General features: G+C 46.5%; 1 protein-coding gene across 9 annotated transcripts in view; it reads right to left on the reverse strand.

Annotated features, from left to right (window-relative positions):
* LOC147103064 (adhesion G protein-coupled receptor B2-like) overlaps positions 1-21,401 on the reverse strand; it is a 1,231,153-nt gene that overhangs the window by 1,134,009 nt on the left and 75,743 nt on the right. The gene's annotated exons all lie outside the window — the stretch shown is intronic.

The raw sequence follows: 21,401 nt of genomic DNA on the forward strand, positions 1-21,401 counted from the left end.
CCTCTTCTCTCTGCGAGCAGCTTGTCCCTTTTGCTGCCTCTGCTTCATCGCCATATGCCCCCCAGGACTATGAGTAAGTGGACTTCTCAGAGGCAAAATACAGCGGATGCTGGAAATCCGAAATAAAAGCAGAAAATGCTGGAAATACTCAGCAGGTCAGGCAGCATCCAAACCTGAAACGTTAACTCTGTTTCTGTCCCCACAAATGCTGCCTGAGCTGCTGAGTGTTTCCAGCATTTTCTGTCTTCTCAGAAGCCTTCCTTTACCATCCAGACTTGCAAGCCTACAGCAGCACTCCCTACACACTTTAACAACTTTTTTAACGTATTGCACCAAGCCACTACTTCAATAAAATATAAAAAACAGTCCAAAAGCTGAAATCCAAACTTACCTTAAAGATTTGTGTGTCCCGGTAAGAAGCATTGACAGCGTCTCTGCAGGGCTGCTACACACACGTTTTTCTGTGCGTAATTAGGACAGGGTGTTAGGGCTACGTCCAAAATAGCAGCTGTAGCGTCAAATCATGTGTTGCACGCCGATTGACGCCACGATCTGCTCATTTAAATTTGAGAGGCCAGCGCTGGCAAAGGAAGTACTATGGCCCTCACCAAAATGATGGCCGCTGTGTCGTATGCCAGAAGTGGGCGGAAGCAAGACAGCCACCATTTTGTCAGCACAACCAGTCTTTACGGCCAGTGCTATAACGGGGAATTTCTAGGTCAGAACCACATAAGTGCACCCTTTCCTGTATGACTCTCTAAACTCCATAAATAACAGAGCACCGTGTCAATGCACATTCTATTTTAATGTAGTGAATTCCAAAGCGCACATAATTAGCCCACACTTTCTCAACATCCCGAGTGCCTATGTATGCTTTTCTGAAAACAGAGTGACTGCTGCCAACGAACTGAAAGCTGCGCAGAAGCATTCTGAGCATAAATGTCAGGTCCCAAATATGAAAAAGTAATAACAACAGAAAATGCTGGAAAAACTCAGCAGGCCAGGCAACATCCGTGGAGAGAAAATAGTGTCAACGTTTCGGGTAAACCCTTTGTCAAGACTGAAGAAGCACAGGAAATGAAATAGATTAAAAGGCCAGTTTGGGGGCTGGGAGAGAACAAAAGAGAAGTGAGGAGACATTACGAGGTATTCAAAACGAGACGAGATGGTGATAGGACTAGTGGAGACAAAAGACGGCTCTAGATTAGGTGTGAAATGCGCTGGCAGAATGGGAGACAGCTGCCATGTGGGAAAGAAAAAAAAAAGGGGGGGGGAAAGGGCCAAAACAAAGGTGTGGATAAAAAATAAGTAAAAATGTAATGTGGGCCGAGGTTATGATCTGAAATTGTTGAACTCGATATTGAGTCCGGAAGGCTGTAAAGTGCCTAATCGGAAGATGAGGTGCTGTTCCTCGAGTTTATGGTGAGCTTCCGTGGAACAATGCAAGAGGCCGAGGACGGTGAGGTCCGAGTGGGAATGGGGCGGTGAATTAAAATGACAGGCGACCGGAAGCTTGGGGTCACCCTTACGGACTGAACGGAGGTGTTCCGCAAAGCGAAAAAGTAATGTTCCCCACAACAGATAGAGGGCCTGATAGCGATAAGCACACTTGGCGAGAGTACAATAAAACTCTCACAAGCTGACAACATATTAATATTACCTTCAAGTTACATTTCCTCGTTAAATTATACTGGAAGTTTTAGCAGTTCATCCTGATGAATTAATCACACCGCTGCCACACTCTAACTTTCTTCTCGCGTTCCTTCCCCGCCCTCCCTCTTGTTTTCCTCCCCAGCCTGTTTGTCTAGCGCTCCTCACTCTATCTGTCTCTGCTAAACATCCTAAAATCACCTTCAAGTCACTTTACAGACCTCACAATACCTGAAATTTCCACCTCATCTTTCTCACTGATCTGTGGGAAGTCCGATGAGAACAAACAAAAAAACCCACTGGAACTGTGCATGCGCAACCACTTCATGTCGTTGGCAGCAGTCGCGTCCTTTTTAAAAACATATTCTCGTGATTTTTCTAGGTGCCTTCTGAGAGCCAGGATCACAGGAGGTGGTTGGCTGCTCATGCTGTACAGAAAATTAATGCAACTGAGGTGGCCCTCATTTCGGCTGGAATTTTAATCTGGAGGCGGATCGGGAGCGGGGACTAGAAAGCAGTCAGGAAACCCGGAGAACAGGTTTTTCACCGGCCCTGCCAAATTTAACGGCAGGGCCTGATTAGCATTTCAAAGTTCTGTTTCCCACCTGCAGCCAGCCAGATGGAGAGGCTGGCTGGCTGCGGGTGGGTAGGGAGTGTGGGATTGGGTGGGGGGTGGTCAGGAGCCGGAGGATCAGGGCTGGAAGAGCATCAGGCAGGGGAGGGGGGAGGATCGGGGCCGACTGGAGGAGCATCGGTGGGCGAGGGGGGCGGGGAGAGGATTGGGGCCGGCCGGAGAAGCATCAGAGGGAGTGGGAGTGGTCAGGACTCAGGCACCTGAGGAGCATTGGGGCTGGAGGGGGGAGTCCGGAGAGGCGATCGGGGGCTGGAGCATTAGAGGTGTCGGGGGGGGATCCGAGGCCTCGAAGTGGCGGGGGTGGGGGGCGGGTGTCTGATCGTGGTGTGTGGATGAGTAATGGACGTTAGATCCAGCAGGTAAGTGTAAAAGCACCTACCTCTTGGATCCAGCAGTCCTTGCCTTTATCTGGCGGGTTCCTCGAGGCCTGAGAAACCCAACCAGCCAGAGTTAAATTTGTAATGCTGGTTAACTCTGAGGCACGCAACCTCATCATATTAATATTTAAACGGGCGACCCGCTTCCTGTACGAACATACAAACAATAACGGACAGGAAAAGACCCTCTGGTCGAACCAGCTTGTGATACCTTGTGTATCACAGTATACACACTCTACCCCACCCAAAAACCAGGTGATCTCCTGGGAGAGGCGTCAAACTAGGTAAAAACCCAGGCCAATTTGGGGACAAGAAATCTGAAATTCCTCTCTGACCCCCCACCCTCAGGCGATCGGAACTAGTCCAGATCATCATTCTGGCCCGGAATTGTTTACAGTACCTACGTTTTGTAAGAGATGATCTCCGCCCCAGCCAGAAACAGGTCCAGCTCTTGTTGAAACGGCGTCTACCGGACGAGCCAGTAGCCTGTTCCAAAGGTTCATTATTCTCTGGGAAAAGAACCAACTCCTGACATCTAATCTAGATCTGACCTTATACAAATTAAAACGTGACCCCTGGTCCACACTAACTAATTGGAACAAACTGTCAACATGAGCACAATCTATTCCTTTCATCATCTTATAAACCTCAATCAGATCACCCCCAAGCGTAGAGTCCCAACTCTTTTAGTCTATCTTGATAACTAAGATGCTTTATACTGGGAATTAGTCTAGTGGCTCTCCCCTGCACCCTTTCCAAAACCTCAATATCACCCACCCTGTGAGGAGACCAAAACTGGACACAGTATTCTAAGTGGGACCTGACAAAATACTATGCCTTGTCTTATCAATTGTTCTATGAATGCACCCCAACACCCTATTCGTTCTAACTATTGCTTCACGGCATTGTACATGAACCTTTTGCGATCTGTGCACTAGAACGCCCAGATCTCTCTCTTTCTCCAGCTTCCTTAATACTTTTCCCTGAAGCTTGTATGTATGTTGAGCATTCGCCCTGCCCACATGCAAGATGTTGTGTATTTTGAATGTTGTATTTGAATTGTCCCACATAGCTTACCACATAGTTGGGATGTGCAATGCACTATGGGAAATAGAGTGCAGGGGAGTTGAGAAGCTTCTGGAAAGTGATGGTTGTTAACTGAACTCTGTCTCCTGCGTACTCTTTTAATTGTTATACAAGCAAGGTTATTAAACTTTTGAGATATAACACATAACACTGCATTTTTCCAAATTAAACATATTTTGAGCCCAATCCCTCAACAAATCAAGATCTGCCTGAAGCTGTGGAGCATCATTTATAGTCCCAACAGTCATGCAGATTTTAGTATCATCTGCAAATTTGCAGATCGTGCCCCCGACACCTACATCTAGATCATTAATAAAAATAGTAAAGAGCAACGGTCTCAACACCAATCCCTTTGGGGCACCATTGGTCTCCAAACAGATCTAAATCCATCTATAACTACTTACTGCTGACCAGCCAGTTCTCAATCCAGCTCAATGTGTTACCGCTAATACCAGAGGCTTCGATCCTGTAGAGATGTCTCTTCTTCAGTACCTTATCAAAAGCTTTTTGGAAGTCTAAGTAGACAATGTCTGCTGGGCTTCCCTCATCTACCATCTTGGTGACTTCTTCATATAATACAATCAAATTTGTAAGACATGACCTTTTTATGAAGCTATGTTGGGTGTCCCTAATATGTCCCTCTCTATGCAAGTAATCATATATTGCATCCCTAATGATTTCCTCAAGCATCTTTCCTATTACTGATGTCCTTTATCAATATTGCTACTACTCCTCTGCCAATTTCCATAAGAACATAAGAACTAGGAGGAGTAGGCCAATCGGCTCCTCGAGCCTGCTCCGCCATTCAATAAGATCATGGCTGATCTGATCCTAACCGCCAATCTACTATCACAGAACCATCTCCTGAATCTAACAGAATTAGACACACGAAATAGGAGCAGGATCAGGCTACACGGCCCCTGGGCCCGCTCCGCTACCCACAGGGCCATGACCGATCCGAACCTAGACTCATGTCCAAATTCCTGCCCGCTCCCCGTAACCCTTAATTCCCTTTACTTCTAGGAAACTGTCTATTTCTGTTTTAAATTTATGTAATGATGTAGCTTCTACAGCTTTTTGGGGCAGCATATTCCATGGACCTACCACCCTCTGAGTGAAGTAGTTCCTCCTCATCTCAGTTTTGAAAGAGCAGCCCCTTATTCTAAGACTATGTCCCCTAGTTCTAGTTTCACCCATCATCGGGAACATCCTCCCCGCATCCACCCGATCCAACCCCTTCACAATCTTATATGTTTCAATAAGATCGCCTCTCATTCTTCTGAACTCCAATGAGTAGAGTCCCAATCTACTCAACCTCTCCTCATATGTCCATCCCCTCATCCCCGGGATTAACCGAGTGAACCTTCTTTGTACTTTTCCGTCTTTTCTAAGAACTTATAACCTGAAACATTTATCTCCCAGTCATGCCCAGCTTGTAGCCAGGTCTCAGGTACCCTTTAAGCTGAATTAGTGCTTCTAATTTGTTTCTTTTATTCCTTGTGCTGCGTGCATTTTTGTATAGAACTCTTATTTGACCCTAACCTGCTGTTTTGCCCTAATGCTGTTTTTCTCTCACTTTTTAACTTGTCACGCTTCTTGTTTTTCATCACTCCTGTTGTATTCTTCATCACTCCTGTTGTATTCTTATCAGTTATTTTATTATTTCCTATATATTTTCCTTTTATTATCTTTAGCACTATTTCTGATCTGGACTTTGCTCTCGTCCCTTTTTCTATCTTTAGACTAATTTCACTTATTATTATTATTTCTGCCTGAGCCCGCCTCCCCTTTTATTGGTCTGCAGTCCTATTTATCCTTTCCGCTAGCACTTTAGTCCCAGCAGTACAGCTCCTTGCTGTCCTGTACTTGTGCCAGTGTCCCATGAAATGGAACCTCTCTTTCCCACACCAGCCCTTTAGCCACGTATTTACTTTGATCATCTGTTTATCCCAATATCAATTAGCATGTGGTTCTGGTGAATAATCCTGAGATTACTACCCTCGAGGTCCTGCTTTTTAATTTAGCTCCTAGCTCCTGATACTCTCTTAGTGGGACCCTCTCTCTGTTCCTTCCTGTGACTTTGGTCCCGACATGGACCATGACAATTGGTTCATCACCCTCCCTTTCTAGGTTCCTTTCCAGTCGCTTTGAGATATCCCTTACCCTGGCACCAGGTAGGCAACGCACCCTTTGGAATTCTCAATCTTGACTACAAAGGATGCTATCTATCCCCCTAATTATCGAATCCCCTATAACTGCATTATATCTATTCTGCTCCTGACCCCCTTGGACTGCCTTCTGGTCCACAGTGCCTTGGTCAGCATTGTGACTGTCCTTCCCCCAGCCTTCGCCTCATCCTCACAGGTAGTAAGTACATCGTACCTGTTGGGCAGGACCAGATTCTGTGGTTCCTCCTTCACTGCCTCCACTAGGTTCCTCTTACCCTGCTGATGATCAGTCACGCACTCCACTTCCTGAACCTGTACTCCCCTCGTTGATGTGACGAAGTTCTGGAGTAAACTATTCAGATATTCCTCCCCCTCCCTTATTTGTCGGCAGCAGAGGTACTTACTAAATTAGAGGGACAAAAGACTAGAAAATTCTCTGGGCCGGATGGCACATATTGCAGGCTACTGAAGGAGACCAGGGAGAACCAGGGAGGAAATCTGTTTGCAACTGGCTATCATCACAGAAGAATAACAAATATTTGGATGTTCAATAGGACTGGGAACAGGGAAATGTAGTACAGATATTTTAAAATATCACAAAACTGATCCTAAATGGGTTAGTTTTGGAACCACAAGCCCAGTAATCTAACATCAATAACAGATAAAATAATGAAAAGTACTCTAAGGGGCAGGCTGGAGAAATACCTGCATTGCAATAATTTATTAAGAAACTATCAGCATGGATTTAGAAAGGAAAAATCCTGCTTAACAAACCTCTTTGACATGAGGATTTTACAGATTTAGCAAATAGTGGCTCTCCCCAACATACAGTTTATTTAGACTTGTGACAAAGTACTTACAGAATCCAGGCGCAGTAGGATATGGGCCTGGAAAAGAAACTGTTTACGGGTACAGGTGCACTACAAGTTTAGTGTCAGTGTGAAGAGGTTTCGGCTTTGCACAGATGCTATACTTGTCTCGTATATATCGGGTGTTAAAACCTGAACTGACTACAAAGCAAAGCAGAGAGAGACTTTGTCCAGTGACACTTTCATTGTGCTTTACTGCAGTGTCAGTTCGGCCCGGATTTTGGATTCAGCTGCAATAACACTACCTACCGTTCTGGTGTGAATGCACACTTAAAAATAGGAAACAGTGGATACTTCTAAAAAGTGTAGTCAGGTGGGAAGGAATGCATTGAATGGAATCTTGCAAGAGGTCATGCTTGGATCCCTGTTGTTTAATTCTACATAAATGTCCTGGAAGCTGTAAATTTGTTGATGACAGAAATTTTTTGACATTAGACGAGAGCCACTTTACTGATTTCTTTATGCAAAATCTTTCTTCACGTTTCTAATGTAAGTACATCTATTTTCAGTATGCTGGTGAAAACTGAACATAGTTTTCCAAGTGAAGTCTGACCAGTATATAAAATAATATAAATAGTGTCGATAAGGTAAACGTATATGATAACTTCAAAGCATAGTAAGAAATTAGGACCAAGAGAGATAAATGGAGATTATAAAAATTTAAACTAGATATCAGGAAACCTTATTTACTCAAAGAGTATTAAATAGTATGGAATAATCTACCAAGCAAGGAAATAGAGGCAAAATCATTAGGGTTTATCATTACACAATTAAACATCATGACAGGCGAATGAATGTACTAATAGCGATGAACTTTGATGAGGTATTCCTGGCATTTCTTATATTATGCATTCCATAATTTACTGAGTAGTTTATCTGCAAACACCAAAAAGCAGTGCAATGTTCTGCTGGGTTAATAGTTACATGGGTTAAGCTTGGGATGTGGAACTGAAGCTAGGTAGTAAGCTAATGATTTCAACATACATGACAAATGGGTATTGTGCCTCAGTGTTCACAACTGTATATATACAGTTCACATAAGGTGAAAGGAAACAACGCACAAAAGGGTCTGTTTGGATCCCTATAGCTTAATGTACAAAAATGATCTGGATCCCAAAACAAAATGTAACTTGACACTAAAATAGGAAGGCCTAGTGGAGACAGAGAATCATTTACTCTACAGATAAAATGCAGTAGTAAAATCCAGAAGTCTGGCTAATTTAAATATTCTGGGTGGGTGCCTGAGCCATACCGACTCCCATCCAACACCAACCTTCTCCGCAATCACCTGATGCTTCACAGGACACAGGGCATCAGCACCCGACCACATTGCTGCCTGGGAAGCCAGGGATGGCCTCACCATGGTCAGATTTACTTCACTTGACGCTGTGCACCCTGGTTGCCACATGATGCGCCAGGTTGGCACCACCCCACACCAACACCAAAAAGCATCCTTACAATGCCCAAGCCATTCCTTTCACACTCATCAGCAATGCGAGGAGTACCGTTATGTCTCACCATTCACTGCAACTCACTAAGTCACTTCCAAAGGTTCACACAAATATGTCCAAGAAGGCAAAGTGTTGAAAAGAAAGGTTTCAAAGTTTGACACCACATTAACAGAAACTTTATGTGGACATTGGATAAAACACACAAGTGCCTATCCTTGTATATTGTTAGTTGGTATGATTGCACTAGGATGAGGGTGAGTGTGAGCCCTCAGGTAAGTCCATAGATTTTTTCCAGATCAGAGGCATCCGCACGCAGGAAGTCTCCGATGGGAAAATACAGGCCAATGAAAAGTAAAATCTGATGGTTCCATTCACATCCTCCAATTTATCTGGTTCTGAGAGGCTTCCGTTCCATCTTCCAAACGATCTGACTGTTTGATACCGGCAACCACCAATGCCAGTGAAAATATCTGATTTTTCTTGCAAAATCTTGACATGAATTGAAAAGTTAACAGTCAGCAACTATACAGTACTATCAAATGGAGTTTACACAAGGTGACACTCAATGATTCTTCATGCTTTTATCATTAAAATGGCCCCAGAAGACTCTCAGCAGCTAAGTATTTTTGAAGCTCAATTCAAAACATCTCCCAGAAGATTAATTATACAATATAAATCAAACCTCCAAGTTTGAGTACTTTTTGCAGAACCTATCTACTGTTCTCAAAACCAGTAAGCCTTTCTCCTTCCCTTTTCTTCATCAAAAATATCCTCACCACATTAAAATGGTGAATTCTAATTTGGCCTTGGGTTGGCATTTTCTTTTCTCCAGGTACAGTGCCTTCAAATCACTAGCTGCAACATCCATTCAAGGTATCTTAGTGTCAAGAGTTTAGGGAAAACAAGAATTATTCATTAGACAATCAATTTTCATTGGCTATACAAAAAAGCCTAATAGATATGATTACAGCAGCTGGGTAGAATCTACTGCTATTTGTATTAGAGTTGTGAAAATAAAAGGTAGAAGAAAGAAGAGCAGTATGAAAATCTTATGACTAAGTCTAGATGAGAAACACAAATCCTCAGGATGTATAAAAACGATAATGCAATATTAGCTTTCAGTTTAATAGGAGGAACAAGACTGGATTGGGATTAACTCTTGAATGTGGTGTTCTGAAGAGAAGACACAGTTAATACCCCATTTTGCCTTCAGTGACAATAGGGGCGAGTTAAACCCCTGCCTCAGCGCCAGGGACCCGGGTTCGAATCCGGCTTCGGGTGACTGTCTGAGTGGAGTTTGCACATTCTCCCCGTGTTTGCGTGGGTTTCCTCCGGGTGCTCCGGTTTCCTCCCACAGTCCAAAGATGTGCAGGTTAGGTTGATTGGCTATGATAAAAAATTGACCCTTAGTGTTAGGGGGATTAAATACGTGGGGTTACGGGGATAGGGTGGGATATGTGTTGGTGTAGGGGTTACGGGGATCGGGTGGGATATGTGTCGGTGCAGGCTCGATGGGCCGAAATGGCCTCTATCTGCACTGTGGGGTTTCTGTGATTCTGTGATTCTGTGCCCAGATACCATGGGTGGGCAGGCAGTTAAAATCACTGCAGGGCATAGCTGCCGAGGTCCCACTCTTCCCAAAGGTTCCGATTCTGGTAACTAGTGGGGTCCTTCTTCAAATATGCAAATATTTTAACCAGAGGCATATGTGGGGAAGCTGTTGTAGTTTTTCTGGTAGATCAACCTAGCAGGAAGAGGAGTCGAGGCCAGAAATGACCCAAGAAGGTAAAAGGTTTTACTTTGTTTCACTTTCCTTGTGGAGCCAGGAGGAGCAGGAGCGCTCTCTAGGCCCCACAAGGTTTAGGCCTCTATTGTCCCACTCTTTCCAATCTTGAGTGCCTCTCGAACCCCCTAACAGTTGCTTCCCTGAGTGCTGGGGACCATTCCTTCGATCCCTAGTGAAGGCTTGCTGCCACCTGACATTCTGCTCCAGTCCGCCGGCCAGCTGCCACTTCCCATCAGTTTCTGGCAGGTAACTGACTGGGACTATGCAGAAGAAGCTCAGGAGTTAAAATGTCCCTGGCCTCACACTGCTGAGGTTGGGATGGTTTGTTGCCCACCACAGACCTGCACGTACAGTTGCCGCTCCGAGTTAAAATCGGAGCTAATTTAAAATTAAAAAGAGATGGTCTACACATTTCTGGTAACACCAAGATGCTCACAGGAGAAGGTTTCATTGCCTGTTTCCAGAAACAAAGTACCAATGGCAACAAACGTAAACAACAAACTTCTTGGACACCTGGGCCTAGATTTTCCCATTTCCGACCTGCTCGGAGGAACTCTTGGGGCTGGATTTTGTCTGTATGGGCGGGCTGGGACGTGTCAGGTGGAAATTGTGTCAGGACCCCGCCTCCTAAGTGAAGTGTTGAAAAAGTGGGTTTTTCACCTAATTGGGCAATTGATTTCCTGCGTGTGTGAACCCTTGGCCCAATTAGTCTTTTCATACAGAAAGTCGCCTCCGATGACATCATCGATGCTGCTGGATTTAAGACCTGCAAGCAGCCATGCTTCTTCTGGAGACGGCAAAGGCTCTGCAAATTGAATGAAGGGGGAGTTGATTTCCCGACAATGTCCACGATCAAGCAAAAGTGTGCTCCTTGATTTGATGAGCCCTCCCTCCAAGCTCTGGTGCACGGAGCCAGATGCAATAAGGAGGTGCTGTTCCCTTCCTCAGGGAGAAAAAAGCCACCCCAGCAGACAAAAGCTGTGTGGCTACAAGTGGCCCAGGAGGTCAGCTCCGTTTTGCTGAGCAGCAGAACCTGGCTGCAATGCAGGAGGAGGTTTCATGACCTTCTCCGCACAGGAAAAGTGAGTATGACTCCCATTACCCTCAATCAGATCCCCATCGCCTCTCCTCACCAGCACTCTGCTTTGCCAACCTCTTCCTCCACATCCCACTTGACACTTACATGCCTGCACCCTTACCCATTCCCTCTCTCTCTAAGGTTACATTCACTTAACTATTCGACCATGCAGCCCTCACACTCCCTATCACTGTGATGCCATGACAACAACAACTTACAACACACAAGGAGGGTCCTTTGTCTCCTTCTAAGCATCTATGCTATGGATTCTCTACACTCACTCCTTCATTCTCACTCAAACTCCACTTGTGTCCCTCATTGCAGGAAAAGAGAGCCCACAATAAGAGAGAAAGAGCCATGACAGGAGGAGGGCCACCCTCAGTAGCCCAGCTCACCGCCTGGGAGGAGGCGGCCCTGGAAATCGCCAGGATCGAGGAGGATTCCCAAGTGGGGGACGGACAGATGGGCACATCGCAGCAAGCTGGTGACAGAATAGTTTGGCATCTCTCTCATTGACATTGCATGAGTCACTGATAATGAATCTGATGCTCTAACAGATTGACTTATGATCATCTGCACTATTCAATGTTCATGTAACCTTAACCTCACATCTCTAACTCTAACCTTGACCTCAGATCTCTAACTCTTTCCTTTACTCCCCCACAGGACCATCAAAAGCCCCCATCCCCACTGTCCAGGAGGAAGAACCTGAGCTTCGACTCCTCAGAAAAAGCTGCAACCTCTGAGGGTGCAGCGTCAGCAGAATTCAGAGCACCCAGCACCAGCTCAGACACTCACACCTCGGTGGGACCTTTGCGAGATAGAGTAGTGTTGGCACCTGGTGTATCACAGCTCACAAGTGAGCATCAGCAGATGGTGGAGACAGGGACAGCAGTGGAGAGTCCTCGTCGGAGGGCGCAGGACTCTGCCAGCTCGGCTCAGCTGCATGTCGACCCTGTGCCTCCAGGTCCATCCAGAAGGAGAGCGGTGCTGGAACTCCAGGAACAGGTGCAGGAGTCTGTCAGGTTTTGTCTTCAGGGTCGCTGCGAGTGTCGAGCGAATGGAGGAGTCCATCGCCAACATGAGCAGAGCCTTTGTGGAGGCATTGGCGCATGAATGCATCACCGTGGAAAGGATGGCAACCTCCGTGGAAAGGATGGCTACAATAGAGGAGAGGATGGCTACGGCCATGGAGGAGCTAAGTCGCCAGAATGTAGAAAGCATGGTCATTGTTCAGAATAGAATGACATCTCTTGAGGAGCGATGGTCAGCTATTGAGCATAGAAACAAGACCTTCATGGAAGTCCTCTGGAGTAGGTCTTCCAGTGCAGAAACGGGTCCTCATGGCCCCCCTGAAGTGCAGCAAGGTGCTGTCAGGCCACTTGCTAGCTCTGAAGTGGGGCTAACCCATGAGAGGGATGTTGGTGGCAGACAACAAGGAACTGGGGGCTCCTCTCCAAGCACTCACACGACCATGCCACTGCAAAGCCCTCGGTCAGAGCCCCACCAGAGTCCTCACCCAACTGAGATGGGCGTCTCATCCCCTGCACAGCCGCAGGAGTAGCAGACTGTTGCCGAGCCCTCACAGGTTCGCAACCCCAGAGGACGGCCACCAAAGGTGTCGAGACAGGAGCAGCAAGAAAGTGAGCAAGAGGCCTCCACATCTGCTGAAGCCACAGGGGAAGCACCACGTAGCAGCACGCGTAAGAGGAAGATAATGCACAAGTAGTCACTTGGGTGTTATGTTGTGTTTATTTTTGAAAGGCCACCAGTTGCTTGTTGTGGGAAAAAATTCTGGTGCTAAACTGCTTGAGTTGTGGCCTGTGTCATTTTGCAAATGGGACTTCCACATTGAGGGCTTAGGGCGACTTGCAATTGTCATTATGGTGGTCAGAGTGATAGGAATCCACAGATTCTTGTCCATTGTCGATGCTCTGGTAAGAAGGTGCATGGCAAAAGTGTTTGATTGTACAGGCTAAGCAAATGTGACCAACATGAGTGCATCCCTTGCATCCCGGGCAGCAATATGGTCGCACTCTGGCGCCTTCTGGCCTGTGCATCTTCAGGTGGGTGACTAGCAGCTTGGCGCTCCTGTTGATGCTCCTGCTGTTGGTGCTGCTGTTGCTCATGGTTCTGCCGCTGCCACGGCTGGTCTTCATCCGAATCTGATGTCCAGGAGGAAAGGAATTAAATGGTCGCTATGCTTCTGGTATATGCCTCAGTTTTGGAAGTGCTTAGTCAAGGCGGGGAGAGGGGTTTCCCAGGAGGTCACACTGGAGATGGGTGTCAGGCTCCAAACTTCCACAACACTGAGTATGCCTGCTAAAAGTTCCCCAGACCTGAAACAACAAAGTTCTGCCACTTGCAAACAATCATTGGTGAAAACTCCTTTGTAATGGTGGAGCTGCAGCTGTTCGTAAGCAATCCACTTGTGAGGCCACCAGCATTACCTGGCGTGTTCCAGAGGAGGCGTGTAGGATGTGCGAAATGTGTTAAAATCAGAAAGGCCTCTCAAAATGGAATTATTGAGGCATTTAAGTGGTTGTTAAGGGCCTATCCTGCCTCTTGGAGGCAGGATGGAAAGCGGGTCAGAAAACACACGTTTGGGAAAATTGCTCAGAGGCGGGATGGAGACGGGATCGGGCCCGCACGCCATTTTTGGCAATTTTAACAACTCACACGCCTCCAATCCCGCCTCCTCGGGCCTGGCAAAATCGAGCCCTTGGTTTCCTGGTACGTTCTGGAGTTTAAAATCCAGAGCCTGCGTGTGACGTAATGGGTGGGTTGGCGGGGGTTTCAAAGCCCGGGGACGGGGTGGGGTTCCAAGTCCGGGGCGGAGTTTGATCCACGGGGGTCCGATCCCAGACCCTGCCTGGGGGGGGGGGGCGGGGGTAGTTGCAATCTTGAGGGGCTCTGAGCCCCGATCCCGGGTGCGGAGTTCAATCCCGATCCCGCGGCTGAGTTCTACCCTGGGGGGGAGAGGGGTCCAATCCCCGACCCTGGGCTGAGTGCAACCCGGGGGGGTCTGATCCTGGACCCCGAGGCGGGGCAGGCTGCTGGTGGGCGAGCTTGATGGGCCAGGAGGAAGCACACCTGCTCCTCCCGGCCCACAAGGATTTCTCCCCAAGGCTGTGCCCGCCTGGCTGCAGCTACCAGGAATCCTGAGGCCCAGGATTCCCAGCTGGTTGCAGTTAAACCACAGCAGGTTAAAGCAGAGGCTTAAGGCCTCATTATCATATTTAAAATACCAACCCGCCTCCTGGGAGCGGGTTGGCTGCCCGCCCCCATCCCGCCTGAGTAAAAGTTGAAAGTGGGCGGGTTGGAGTCGGGATTTCAATTTTTAAAAACTTTAACTTCTCCGCCCACCTCCACCCCTCCCATTTCTCCCTGTGAAAGATCCCCCCTTGACATCAGCATTAACATTATGACCTCAATATTTACTGGGGTGGTGTAGTGTATGTACCCGTTTACCTTTAAGGGAACTATAGAATGTAACCGTTCGCCTTTAAGAGCACTACTTTAGGTGTGGCACTATTTGTTGGCTCATGTATACTGTAATACCGATAGTGACCACACCAGTATATAAGGGTTGTGATACGTTAACTAGGGCAGATTCGCCCGAACCTCTGAATAGTAAAGACCTGTTTTATTTGTTAATCTTGGAGTGTGTGTATTATTTGCAATACAACCCACAGACTTTACAATGGCGACGAGGCCGATCGTACCCTGCGGCAACAGTAGTTCCTAAGCAACTAAGGAGCGTCGAAGTGAGGCACCCGCCCTCGTCGTTCTGCTGGGTGAAAACTCGAGGCTGCAGCGATAGCAAAGAGGAAGATTTTGGCATTGAAAACTTCCATCTGCAACAGGCACTGACGGTCCCTTCTGCCACAGTGAGGAGCGAGCCGATCGACAAGAGAGGCAAGGCTGCCACGGACTGTGAGTAAGGGAACAGTAAAAGAAAATAAGGAAGGAGTAAAACCAGAGGATAAGGGCGGTACACTCGACCACGGTCGAGGGGGAAAGGAGCCAGACAAAGTCGGGTCCAGAGGCGCTGAGACCGGGAGCAGGCCGGGTGAGACAGAGCCGAGAAATCGGGAATTGGCCGAGAGCCAGTTCAGAGGCTGTAACTGTCCGCCGTCATCGGGGGTACCCGGAGCCGGTTGCCTGCTGCGGGAAGGAGAGCGCTGAAGCCGACGCGCGGGCTGGGGATCTGAAAGCCAGCGGAGAGTGCTGAAGCCGACGCGTGGGCTGGGGATCTGAAAACCAGCGGAGAGCGCTGAAGCCGACGCGCGGGCTGGGGGTCTGAAAGCCAGCGGAGAGCGCTGAAGCCGACGCACAGGCTGGGGACCGGTAGCCAGCGGCCGTCGCCCGCGGGGGAAAGTGTACCCCTCCCGCCAGGGGAAGAAGCGGGAAACCGCCATTGCCGTGGGCGGGGAGAACAGAAAAGCGCGGGGAAAACCGCCATTAAAGTGGGCGGGGAGAGCCGAGAAGCGCGGGAAAGCCGCCATTTTTCGCGGGAAAACCGCCGGGGAAGAAGACAGAAGCGGGAAACCGCCATCTTAGAAAAATAATAAGAATTTACAGAAATACTGGTGTTGTTCTCAAGAAGAGAGGAAAAATAATAATAAGTAAAGAAATACTGGTGTTGTTCTCAAGAAGAGAGGAAAAATAATAATAAGTAAAGAAATACTTGTGTTGTGCTCGAGAAGAGAAGAAGATGCCTAAGCGAGGAAATATTAATGATTTTGATGTTGAGATAGAGGACTGGGCCACGTATGTGGAACGCATAGAAATATATTGCAAAGCCAACGAAATTGAGGATGACGACAAGGCAATAACTTTGTTAAATTCGATGGGAGCAGAAACATACGGGCTCTTGAAACATCTAATAGCACCAGTTAAACCAGTGGACCAGACCTTCGAAGAGATCGTAGCAGTGCTGAAGGATCACTTGAACCCCACACCGTTGATGCTGGCTGAACGATTTAAATTTTACGCAAGAACCCAGAGGAAAGATGAAAGCAATGCGGAATACTTAGTCGAACTGCGTAAGCTAGCGAAATACTGCCAGTTTGGAGGGAAGTTGACAGAGGCGCTGCGGGACAAGTTCGTATGCGGCTTGGCCAAAGAAGGAACGCAGAAGCAACTTCTGGAAGAAAACGACCTCACACTGGACAGGGCTGTCCTCATAGCTTCATCGCACGAAGCTGCAGCGAAAGGAACGGCGGAAATGCAGCTAAAGGCGGCGGCACTCGGGGTGGACCAAATTACTGCAAGCACTTCCAAATGCTACCGTTGTGGAAAGACAACGCACGACCAGAATCAGTGCTGGTTTAAGAACCAAGAGTGCAGGAAATGTGGCAAACTGGGTCACATAGCGAAGGTATGCAGGTCCGGAAAGAAGACCAACAAGCAAAGGAAGCCACCACCACAAGAAAAGTACAACAAGGTGCATCAGGTGGCTGAAAAGAGTTCAGACGAACAAAATTCAGACTCAGACCCAAACAGCCAGGAGCTGGATAGTCTGAGAATCCACAATGTGGGTAAAGTAACTGATCTACAGACGATCTGGGTCACACTAAAAATAGCTGGAGTCCAAGTACGAATGGAGCTGGACATGGGATCAGCTGTATCAGTCATCAACCAAAAGGACTACCACCGGCTATTCTCTCACATACCCTTAAGAAATACTAAATTCGTATTACAGACATACACGGGGCATAATGTATACCCCATGGGAAAAATACGAGTCAAAGTGAGAGATAGGGGCAAAGAACACCCACGAATGAATCTGTACGTATTACCTGAGGGAGGACCACCACTCCTAGGGCGGGAGTGGATGCAGAAAATAAACATAGAATGGCACTACCTAAAAGCCATAGGGAAGGAGGACTCGGTGCAAGCTATCAGCTCAGATTCTGAAATGGATGACGTGACGACCAATGTAAACATGGAAGACAAGGCAAAAAGGGAATTGTTGATGAGGGGAAAGGAAACGAAGACAGGCAGGCAGGCCCATGTTACCAAGCAAAATCAAGCTGTAGAGCAGAACCCCAGGTTGACAGAGAATTCTGAGCCTGCTCAAGCTAAGGATTCATCCACGACGGAAGAACACCGAGCTCGGTCCCAAACTTATGTCAAAGTACAACGACAATTAGAACAGTTGAGTGCCCGTCTCGTACAAGAGATGGAAAAGATGAAAAAGTTCTGGGACACTGAATGGGAGACCCTGGAAAGACAACAGAGACAGCTAGCTCAAGCAGAGAGCGACCATAGAGCCATCGTGGCCAAGTACCAATCACATCTCCCTGAGGCTATTCAGGAACTAGAATATGCACAGAACGATCCAAAGGAAGAGGAATCTTCAGGAAGTCAGGATGGTATTCCAGTTCATCTCTACGACTTGTTGCAAGCAGAGTGTAACGAGTTGAAAGAACAGTATGAACGGGCTCAGACTACAATCCTGGAAGGGGTTAACTTGGCAACCTCCGAAAAGCTAGTTTTACTGGAAGCATATGAACAACAAAAGTCTGAACAGGAGCAAGAATTACAAAGACTGCAGGAGATGTTTGATGAGCTCCAGGCCAAGGCTGACTCATCGTTAGGGATTCAATCCATAGAGGAAAAATTAGTGGTGGAAGACATAACAGAACAGGGAATACAGGATGTCCAAGAACTCGTTAAATTATTAAAGGAAACACAAAATAAATATGAAGCGGCAATGGCCGAGGTCCAACGACCTGAAGAACAGATTCAACTGGGAATCTTTTCAGTGGAAGAAAAGGGAACTGTAAGAAACACAGAGATCGTAAGAATGGGCCCTGAACATGAGCTTAAATCGTCAAAGGAGAGGGGTTTGGAGCAGAAAAAGCTGGAGGAAGCTGAACACATGAAGAAGTCTCTTCAGGAGAGATGTCTGGATGTGGAAACAGCTGCTGCGATAGAAGGATTAAATCACCTGATAACTCAATCCTCGATGGAAGGGGAGGTATTGAGGTCAGTAGTGAAGGAATGGCAAACAACCCTGGAGGAGTGGAATGAATATGAACGCATGAGGAAGTCTTATAAAGAAAGAGAGATAGAGAAGGAACAGCAGTCGGCTAGCGTCCAGTTGGGTAAGGAAGAAGTAGAAGGGCCTCTCGATGGACTAACTCAGGATGACCCCGAATGTGACCATGACCTGTTGAGTGACACTGAATATTACGAGGAGGTGGTCTGCCCAAAGTGTGATGAAAACTCCCAAAGTGCTGAAATGCGGATGAAGCACTTAAGGTCTAAGGAACATAGAGAGTTGGTGGCGCTACAGCTGGCCGCCGAGAAAGGAGCTTCGAGAGTTTCAAAAAGGCAGAAAAGAAAAAGAAGAAGCCGGAGATAATAACTGTTTAAAATATTATTACTTCTACTACCTCAGTCCGAACACTACGAAAGGTGCTAAATTTGTAAAAAAAATCCGGGGACATTATCAAGACAGCCAGTGGGTTGTATAAGTCCGCACTGCTGGTTCAACAGGACGAAAGTACAAGCTGTTAAAAAGGCTATGGAGGAGTCACGTTTACCAGGTGAACCGGCTACACCAAAAAAGATGCTGTCTGGGACAAATTAATACCAGAGACTGAATTTATGAACTGTTCCCACAGAGACTGAACCTGTAAACTGTTTCCACTGAGAGTATGTTTGTAAACTGTTATATGACGTTGACTCCATCGAGAGTATATCTGTAAATTGTTATATGACGTTGACTCCATCGAGAGTATATCTGCAAACTGTTTATATAAAGTTGAAGATTGTATGTTTAACGGGATTCTGTAAGTAAAAAGCTAAAAAGGGAGGATTGTAGTGTATGTACCCGTTTACCTTTAAGGGAACTATAGAATGTAACCGTTCGCCTTTAAGAGCACTACTTTAGGTGTGGCACTATTTGTTGGCTCATGTATACTGTAATACCGATAGTGACCACACCAGTATATAAGGGTTGTGATACGTTAATTAGGGCAGATTCGCCCGAACCTCTGAATAGTAAAGACCTGTTTTATTTGTTAATCTTGGAGTCTGTGTATTATTTGCAATACAACCCACAGACTTTACAGGTGGGTTTTGTGAACAGCGTGGGCGGGAGTGGAGGAAGAGGCACAGAAAAGTTTTGGTTGCTCGTTGTGCAGCTTTAACGCCACAGCGTGTGTCATTTTTCTCCAGCAGGTTCCCCGCACGGAAGCCAGCCTGTTTAACAGCTCTGGAGGAGGCCACAGGCCAGGAGCAGGTAGGGAGCTGGATTAGTGGTAGCGTGGGGGGAATCCTGATCTTGGGTGTGGCAGGGGGGAGGGGTAACGATCTCAGTGTGGGGGGGGTTCTGATCCCAAAGGGGGTCCAATGTCCCAGGGGGCAGGGACTAATCTCCAATCCCGCAGGGGTCTGATCTCGATCCCAGGGGGGCGGGGGATCCAATCTCCTATCCCGGGAGGTTGGGGGGGTGGTTCCGATGGTGGACAGGGTAGAAGGTAAGCTTGGTGGGATGGGAGGAAGCACTCATGCTCCTCCTGGCCCACAAGCAGTACTATAAAGGCACTTAACTTTTCCACGAAGCAGTGTGCGTCTCCTATTAGCTGTCGGGTTTCCCGAGGCCCGGGAACTCGGCTGGCCAAGGTTAAACCTGGAAAATAGGTTAAATCTGAGGCACACAGCCTCATTATAATATTTAAATGACCAACTCGCCTCCTGGGAGTGGGTTGGTTGCCCGCCCTATCCCACCTCTGTTAAAACCGGAAGTAGGCGTGTTGGAGTCGGGTTTGAGATTTTTTAAATTTTCACATCGCAACCGATCCAAACCCACCCGTTTTTGGAGGTTAAAATTCCCCCCTATATTCCTGATTTGAACACGCTCCCAGCTCAACTGTACATTGTCAGTACAAGTTTCCTAGATTATATAGACATTGTCCAGGCATCAAAAAAGGTCCAACAGCCAATATAATAAAGTTGAATTATTATGAATTGTGTTAAGATAGGTGAATCCGACTAAAGGTGCCCGATACCAAAAAATAATCCTTCAGTCCTTTCTTCTACAATTTTCATGCTTTTAAAATCCAGGCTTAGCAATACCTAATTGCTACTTCCTGATTCACCTTGTTTTTTCTTTAGCTCTTGATGGCATCATTAACTGTAGCACTGACCCTTCAATTTAGTTTCTCACTAGAATTTAAGAAAACACCAGTGTTGCTGTCTCACAAACAGATGGAGATGGGGATGGGAGTAAGTTGTGTAAACAGTGCAAAGTTTGGATTAGAAAAAATGGAGAATTTATAATAGAAATGCAATTACAACAGCTGCCACTGCATGGTAACAATGGGATACTGCTGAGAATGAGCAGTTTGATAACAGGACACATCCTGCACTCTCAATCTGCAGTCAACCTGGTACCCTCAATTACAATCTATTGTGCTCTAACTAATCATCTAGTAATCTGCATTTATGATGGAATAGAATAAAATGAGTAAATCAGGCAATACCAGCAGAGTGTGATACACCAAGGAACATTACAACTTTTTAATGCTGGAATAGGGGACAGAAAGATGATAGCTGGCAAGAGACTTCAGCAGATGATCAAGCAGGATCCATATTAAAATAAAGGACAGAGAATTGCCCTTATTTTACGCTTTGCTCAGCTTTCTCCCCTATTCCAACAAAATCCCTTCTGTATCATTTATTGCAGCCAGTGAACACACAGTTCATGTGTAATGTTTTTAACATTGTTTTCAGATAAGCAGCCAGATAGAAGGGTGCAACTTCTGCTTGGCGACTTTCATGTATGGACACTTAACGTACTCATACTACATTTTTGGGTGCCCGTAAATGGGTTAACATATATGTAAAAACAGTCCATAAAAGAAAGGAGCCCAAGTGCAGTAGGTGTTGGTAACTGCATTTCACCAATCAGAATTTCTACCCTTTACTGTTTACCAAAATTCACCTTTTTTGTTTCCTCTTTTATATTGTCTCTTAGGTTTGCAGGTCAGAGAATAGGGGCAATAATGTTATAGCTCTATCTCCAACTCACACTCCCATCTAGCAAAGTTCTTTTTTGGGGAATTAGCCTTGATAATGATTTATTCTTTCATGGGGAAACTTTTACAAAGGAATTTACAGACTGCCAGTCACATGTCAATTACATGGAATGCATTGGCCATGAGAAGCAACGTCAAGAAAAGAAACCCAAAACAGCCCATGCATTCCACTGTCTATGTTATAAAATAATAATAAATATGCTGGAGCAATCACAAGGTGTTATTCCATCTCGAAATGCAGATAGAA

Source organism: Somniosus microcephalus, chromosome 20 (genome assembly GCF_052327205.1).
Source record: "Somniosus microcephalus isolate GS21.2 chromosome 20, FLI_Smic_1.0, whole genome shotgun sequence".
In the NCBI taxonomy this organism is placed as follows: domain Eukaryota; kingdom Metazoa; phylum Chordata; class Chondrichthyes; order Squaliformes; family Somniosidae; genus Somniosus; species Somniosus microcephalus.